At 40.8% G+C, this 8244-nt stretch overlaps 1 long non-coding RNA gene across 1 annotated transcript; it reads right to left on the bottom strand.

The window, feature by feature from the left end:
• Positions 1 to 206: 206 nt before the first annotated feature.
• On the bottom strand, positions 207 to 6957 carry LOC121672746. Its single transcript, XR_006018966.1, has 3 exons — positions 6150 to 6957; positions 1681 to 1741; positions 207 to 617 (listed from the first exon to the last, which is right to left on the bottom strand). It is a non-coding gene; the product is annotated as an uncharacterized LOC121672746 (long non-coding RNA).
• Between the last annotated feature and the right edge of the window lie 1287 nt (positions 6958 to 8244).

Below are 8244 nucleotides of genomic sequence, written 5' to 3'. Positions count from 1 at the left end.
CATTATCCCAGTTCTGGACTGGGAAACTGAGGGATGTGGGTTAAGCGACTCACTTAGGATCACAGAGGGAATTGGGTTTAGAGGTAGGATTAAGATTCATGAGTTCCTGGCTCCCACCCCTGTGCTCCGGCTGCTGGACAACACCTCGTGCTTTACAGCCGGGCTGTTATTCTTTTGGAAAGTATGAAGCATTTTGTCATTGGGCAAATATACGTTTTATTGGCAGCGTCGAGAGCCATAATCCAAAGCGCTACATTAATGCTTTCAAAAATATTTTATTTGGTAAATCCATAGCTGATCCATATGCCTTTTAATAGACTCTTCCACTGGGGACATTTTTAATGAGAGATTGTGCTGGCTAGGTCCAGTGTCAGGTACTAAAAGAAGTGCTTTGTTGTGCAGATGTCTTAAGAATAGCTCCAGAGGATGAAATATGACTGTGTTGACCTTTCAGCTGTGAGCTTATTTGTCAGGATTCAAATAAGTTGAAAGGATCAAACCAAACAGTTTCCGTAGTCAGACTGGGAATTGTGTTGCAGAGGTCAACAGTGAAGGCCACATAGCGGATTCCATAACATAGCCAATTGTTGGTACGTATTAAAGTACTGGAGCAGCTCCTGCAGTCAGAGACACAATTAAAATTCTAATTTATTAATGTATACAGAGAGCTGGCCCAGCCTGTCACTCACTGATTCAAATGACTGCCCAGTCTTTTTTTTTTCCCCCCTTCTCACTCCTGGCGCTTTTGCGGTTCTGAAACATACTGGAAGTCCTCTTGGATGTAACATCCCCAAGTGCATCCCTGTAATGAAAATCTGTTGCTGAAAGGAAATGGTGCTGCTGGGGGTAGAATTTTTGAGTACAACTGCACCCACACAAGCACCCACACCCCCTGAAGTCAGATGGGGCCATGCCGACGAGGTGATACCTATTCCTGAGAGTACATAGAATAAATGTCAAGGGGGGGGGGGAAACGTGCCCGTTTTTCACAAGTTTGTTTAAATAATGAACAAGTTATCTTTGGGCTTCACTTACAAAGATAGATGTCTCATTCAACAGCAACAGCAGTTAGCAGTCACCTGGGTTTTGTTGTGACAAACAGGCTTCATGTATAACAAGAACACCATAGGCATCGCTCATCCCTGCTGTGCTTGGCGAGGGCACTGGTGAGCAGCGCCCAGCACGAGTGCTGGGGAGCTTTGCATGGAGCAGGGAGGAACGCTGTTTGCCTGGGCTGCTGCTTCTCCTGCTGAAATGCTCCATGGCCCTGCCTGCCCCAGGAGAGGAGGCCGGTCCTGGGGCTGGAAATGCACCCTCTAAACCCCACTGCCACAAACAGATGCAGAAAATTAATCTAGTATATACTGTGTAGCTAATCTGTTGTCACCTCATGGATAATTTTCCTCTATTCCTTCTTTATTCCCTGGTCAAATAGCCACGGTACTTAAATATATCCCAGCATCCTGTGGCCACACTGGGACATGGTGTCTTTGATAGTGTTTAATGACAGCAGGCTCCTGCAATCCTTTTAGGGGGTCTCTTGATCTTGGCAACTCTACCTGAAGATCTGCTTTTAGCAAATCATGAGATACTCAGTGTATACGAACTTGGACGCAGGACTGGAGATGTGCTCTGCTGATAGCTGAAAAACCCCAAATCTCCAAATACACGATGACTCACATTTTGAGCCTATCGCACACTGCCGTGGTTTAGATTTGGCAGGGACCTCCGGTTTCGCAGCCTGATGACACAAACAAAAGAAAATTGAAAGTTAAGAAATGGATTTAGTAACCAGCAGTTGGGGAAAGAACATAAAAAATATCAGTCCCACAAAAATCACTGGAAGCGAAAAAAAGACTAAAGGCTGTTTGATAATATATTTTCCATATACATTGGATTTCCTTGAGTCTGGGAAACAAATAATTTAACAGACCAGGTATGCTTAGGACTTTGAAAATGTGCACATTTTTCCTGGCCAAGATAAATATATCTGTATTAATAGATGTATTGATTAAAATTTGCAGCTTTAATTGCCGATGCTCTTAACGATTATTCATTTTGGTTCTTCAGGCATTTTAGTGCTGGCAAAAGCACACAGATTGGAAACAAATCAAGAGACACATTTTTCTCCCAAGAAAGTAAAAGTGCATGTGTGTTTTGGCAATACTAAAAATACAATTTTTTTTAAAGATGTAAATGTTGTGTGTTGCATTGAGCTGGAAGTTGGATACTGGACTCAAAACAAATTTAGGATGTCCAAATCAGTATCTCACAACTGAAACCAATCACTTGACTTTTTTTATGTTATTAAATGAGATTTCTTGTCTGATCATTAACCTGCATGTGTTTGGAGAGAAGAAGTAATGAAATTACTGGGATGGAAACTTTTGTTTTTGCTTGGCAAAACAAAAAAAAAAAGTCTTCCCTTTAAGTCACGGCCAAGAAAAGAATTTGAATTTGGTTTAAATTCTCAGGGTGAGACCGGGGTAGGCTGAGAGGACAGAGCTGTCCTCTCCTTTGCATACCGCTGCTTTTTAAAGCAGCCTTTTGGCTGGGCTTTTGTAGAATTTAATTTGCATGCTATATTATCTTAATATATCTTTCCAGTATCTTGAGAAATAGAAGAGGGTGAGAGGAAAAAATCACTGTAGCTTGATGTTGGGGGAAATTATTATTATTGTTTTTTATGAAATTAGAAATCATTAGTTTGACAACATAATAAACACTGAGAGGTGAAGGGCAGGGTATGCTCCGTTTCGCTTGGAGCTCACAAATCTCAGTTGTGTTGTCTCAGGTTTTACACCCAGGGAACCTTTTTTACATAGTGGTAAATTTAACAACTGGTAGAGAAATTGTCTCAGCAGATAATTTGGCAGAAGAAGTAAATTTGCAAATGTATTTATTCTATTTGTATGAATATCTCTCTGTTTCACCCTTCAATACGGGAATTGATCCGAGTTTGGCCTCAGTCAAGCCAATGGGAATTTTGGCACCAACTCAGCTTGGGTCAAGATTTTGCTTCTGCAGGGTTTAAAGTTTGCCTATGAAAATTTCACTCAAATCTTTCATTATCTGTTTTTAATTTTGGAAATTAAGCAAAGTTGAGTTTTGCTGGTTTCTACTGAAGAACCCCTTAGTTCTTTTATTTTTCACCCCTAAGCCCAGTTATAAGTGTTAGTCAGTTCTTGGAATGTGTCTGTGAAATGCAGACATCATCCACCCCACAAACAGAACAAAATCTGAGTCAGATCCTCAAAATTACTTGATCAGCTTAAAAATTTTGATACTGAGGGGTTTTTTTTCATGACACCTATGGGTCTTTTTTGCTGCCTTTTTATATATTTTTAAAGCATTTACTATTCAATTTTTCCAGCTTTTTCAACTGAGCAGAAAGGTGACAAATATGTTTATTCTTTAAAAAAGCCTGTGATTCTCCTGTAATATCATGATTCAAAAAAATGAAGCTTCTAGGAAAATACCAGTATATTGGGAGAGCTGGCAGTGTGAGTTACTGTCAGCAAACATGATTATTCTCATTTTATAGCCACATAAACCCTGACAGAGAGATATTAAGTGACTTGCCCAAAGTTGGAGAGCTGCAGGCCCTCAGTGGTGTTGAGGTGTGCAGCTCTGCTGGGGCATTTGGGAGTTTGGCATCTGAGTGTTGGAAAGAAGTCAGTCCTGAGGGGCAAAGTAGAAGCCAGGATCTCTCATTTTCAGCCCTGTATCATATTAGAGCTCCCAAGTATCATTTTCTTGCAGGTTTTCTGCTTTGACATTAAGCATTTATAGAACAGGTTTGTAAAAACTGTAATTTCTGCCCAGGTTGGAAGCAGGGCTGTGGGGCTGGCAGTGCCTGAGCCCAAATGTGCCTTACCCACCTCGGGGAAGGGGAAAACAAATGAAACCTTCCTGACTGGTCAGAAATGTGTAAATTGCTGACAAAATGACACATGTAATTAAGAGTGCTCCTGCCATTTTACCTTGTGGTTTACACCTACAGTGTTGAAAAAAGAGAGTGACTCCCACCTCGCTAATTACCATTATCACTGAAATGGTAGGGTTTGAGTCATTAGTTCCATGTGCATTTAATTAGAGGAAGGCTGAAATTGGATTTAACTTATTACTTTTTCATGGATCACTTTCTTGTCATCACTTCAAATTGGATTGCAGCCCCAGGTAACTAATTATGAGCGCCACAGGATCAAGAGTGAAAAAAAGGTAATTAGGAATAACACTGTTGGACCCTTGCTGGTAGTCCACTTGTGCTTGGGAAGAAATGAGAGCAGTATTTTGTAGTATTACAGATTAGGGAGTTAAAGGTATGTGCTGCTGCCAGGAATGATGGGAGACTGCCCCCTCCTATAGCGGTTTATATGATGTACAGCTGGGTTGAAGATGTTACAGCGACATGGTTCCACAATCAGCTCCTTAATACCGAGATTAAACCTGTAAAAGCAACAGATCGGTTGTAGGTATGAGGCATCTCAACAAGCGGGGAGCCAGGGGTCCGTCCGTGTGTGCTTGCACGGCGCTGCCGAGGCACTCGCGAGCCGCGGTACTGAGCGCTGTAAGTACAGCGAGCCAGAATTGATAACAAATTAATGAACATATTAATGATCCGAAAAGATCATTCACATCTGACAGGGAGATACATCAATCCGGAGGACAGCAGTGAGCCTGATGATGCGGGGATGTCAGGGATTGAGCCTGCATTGCTGCTGTGATAAAATCAGGAAATCAGGACCTCACTTCTCTTTTGTTTGCTGGAGAGGTTTCTTTTTGTTTTGCTTTTCGTGGGCAAGGCTCGCTTGGTTGGATTGTCCCTCTTTCTTCTTCTTTATTTTTTGATGTTGGAGGTATGATTGCCAAGTCCTGCTTTCTTCAGAAAATACTTTAAAACAAATTGTTTTATTTCCATGTGCAGAACAGAGTTCAGAACTGCAAGTAATCAATTCTATTGACACAATCTGGAAAGAAATGTTGATGAGAGTTCAAGGATGTGAAAGGATTGAAATTTCAAAGTACCCAACACTGAGTGTAGGAAAATTTCAGAAGTAGTTTCATTAAGCAAAGAAATCTATTGTGTGAGGATCTGTAAGAGGAAAAACTGCTCTAGGACCTAATGATATTATAAGGAGGTTGCGGCAGCTGATTTTTGCCTTTAGAAGAGGAAAAGTTTCCTAATTTCTCCTAGTAGTGAATCACAGTTCAAAGGCTAGCACAATTTCCTTAAGTTGTTTAAAATGGCTTTTAATGCTCTGTTAATGTAGGCAAATATTTGTGACTCAGTGTTGGGTAAGTGCCGCTTGCTCATTATTTCCTGATGCAAAGCAAAGGGTAGGAAATTCTATGAACACCATGCAGAGATGCTAAAGAGACTTAAGAGTAACAAAATTCAGTTATGGAAATTAAGTCTTTCTCATTTACTTGACGTTACAAAATAAATCTCGAGATTAAAAGGTATTACCTTTAATACAGAAAAAGAGAATCTCCTTTAATACATCTCAAATTGATTTACAATTTTTATACATAATATTCATCTGTGGTTGAAAAGGGGGCAACCTAAGGTCGAGTGATGTAGTGTTTCCATTTTTCCATATGAGTCTTACTGTGTGTGATAAAAGCAAACTCCTTTATTTTGTCAGTCTGCAGGAATTTCTGATGAAGTGCAGGGGTCACTTTTCTGTCAATTTGAGTAGGCAGCATTTTTGAACTACTGTTTTTTTCCTCCCTCCTACAAACTGTGGCCCCGATCTGACACACACATGCACACACACACGCACACTTAGAGTGCTGCAATCTGCAACTTATTAGTGTGTAGTGCTGGAGCCTGTCCAGTGGTTAGAAAATTTCCTGAAGCCTGGAATAACAGCAGTGGGTGCGAGTGCCATCGAACAGAAGTGACAATGAGGGGCAGTCCGGCCCGCCTGGCACAATGCCCGGGCTGGAAAACCAGCTGAGATACTCGAACGCAGGAAGATTGACGCGGTGCATCTGGGAAATGCTCAAAAAGTTGGGTTCTTGAAAAAATTACCTTCTGTGATCGTAAGACATCATCTGTTTTCCTACAGAGATTGTTTATAACAGGGTTTTCAAGCACTTGTCAAATAACCAGGAGTGAAGGAAATAGGCTAAAAATCTCTTACCGTTCAGATGAGTCCTGGTGTACTTGGAAAAAAAGGAACTCTCGTCACAGAGATCCACAGCTTCCCAAGGCAGAGGGAGCCTGCGAGAAGGAGAAAAGGAAACTCTTAGTCAAAAATGACCCAGCAAGCACAGGCTGTGGGTTGGGGACGGTGATACTGCCCGGGCTGATGGGTGCAGTGCGGGCACGGCGAGGTGAAGTCATACCTTAGAAACTGTTTTGTGTGGTGCTTAGCTTTTGTTACTGAGCTGTGATATCATGGGCAAAATATTATAAACATAGCATGGCTATAGCTTGCTTGTGTAACAAAAGATCAGGAACTTTTATTAAGTTTGTTTTCCTTGTCATATTGTAAAAATTTATTATGTGTACTGTGTATATTAGAAACAGATTTGGGTAATTCTGTCTAAATGAAGTCATCCCAGCTATTTCCAGACTGTCTGTTTTTGGTTGTGAATAATTTTCATACATCAAATGGTTGTCATATTTAGTAGCTCTCTACATTTTAAATAGGACATATCCCATTTTGAACTTCCATGGACTTGAGATGCCTCTGGGTTTTTAAGGTTATTGTGTTGCAGGAATATTTTCAAGAGCTGCCAGTGGCAGGGCAGGGAGTGCTGGAGGAGTCCCTCGCCTTCCTGCAGCAAAATAACAGGTTTTTCCCAACTGCAGTAGTACTTGTGGCTTTCGGCAGCACGCGCTGGAAGAGCCTGCCAGATACCTATTTCAGCTTGTCCCTTTGTGTTCACACTTTGCAACAAATATGTTAAAAAAACACTAAAGGAAAAGTACTGTGTATCAAAAATCTCCGATAAAAGAATTCTCTCAAAGAATACATGCTGCTGCTCTTTTTTTCTTTTAACAGAAGTGTGAAAGAAGTTAATGTTTAAATGTTTAATGTTTTAATTTAAATCATAGACACATCTACATAGCAGCTAAGTTGCTGTGACTTTTTTATTTATTTTTTTAATCCTCAAGACAAAGTTTCTTTAATCAGGATGAGGAACTGCTGGTGTTCCTCGCACACCGACTGAGAGGAATTTGCACTGGAGGAGTCTGCAGCGATGAGCACAGAGCAGAATTTTGCCCTGAAACTATCAACTTTGCCAGAAATACTTGAGTTACAGCAATTTGTTTAAAAAGAAGGAAAAAAAAAAAAAGCAGGAGAGAAAGAGAAAAGGCATTTTGATCTGGCTTGCTGGAGTGGAGGAGAACAGCTGTTTGCCTCATGTGTTTAAATCTCTAGAGCTAATATTGAAGTTTCAGGGCAACAAGTGCAACATAACAGAATAAGTAGAAACTAAACCCAGGGAAACAATTGGAAATGCTGCTTGGATGTGGCTTTGGAGCTTGACAGTTTTACAGCTGAGTCGTCAGGTTGGCAAAATATTTTGTGGTGTGTGCAGAGAAAAGGCTGTTGTGTTGCTGAAATGTTTTTGTTTGCCTGATAAGTGTAATCTGCCTTTTATAAATTACTAATCTGTTTAAGGTGTAACATTAATGGCGCATAATCTCAAGTCACTGAAAGCCTGGAAAATTAAAGTAGACTGAAGGCACAAGAAAGAAATGTACTTTGTGTCAGGCTGAAGTTTGATGAAGCATGGAGGAGATGGAATAGATTATTAAATAAACTTTAAGAGGAGATGGAAAAAGCACCGAAATATCTCATTTTGAAAGGAATTAGTTTACTTGATTATATGCAACTGTATCACACTCAGGAAAGTATAAGACAAATGAAAGCAAAACAAAATTTAATTGAGCTATTATTTTGCAGACTTTGGCTCCGTTTCAGACAGCCTAATCAAATTGCGCTTTGCTCAAATAACTAATGTTAAATGCAGTCTACCAACAGATGTTTAAACAGAGACTAATTGGAAAATCTACATCCTGGGTTTAGCGTGTCTAGCTGAAAAAGTTTTGAAATTGCTTTGGAGCGGGGTGGGAAGATGATGGGAGGAGCTCAGGTAGCGATGGGTGCCGGGGAGGGGAGCCAGGAGACAGAGACACTCATGCCGGAGCTGATGAGATCACCAATGCCACCGAGGTCACTGGTGCTGTAGTTCGGTACCGTTGGCCCCTCAGAAAATTTTTTC

The sequence above is a fragment of the Corvus kubaryi genome, unplaced genomic scaffold (genome assembly GCF_017639235.1).
Source record: "Corvus kubaryi isolate FWS band 111438036 unplaced genomic scaffold, C.kubaryi_AGA036_p1.0 64925, whole genome shotgun sequence".
NCBI lineage: Eukaryota > Metazoa > Chordata > Aves > Passeriformes > Corvidae > Corvus > Corvus kubaryi.
This window is presented reverse-complemented; position numbering and strand designations above follow the sequence as displayed.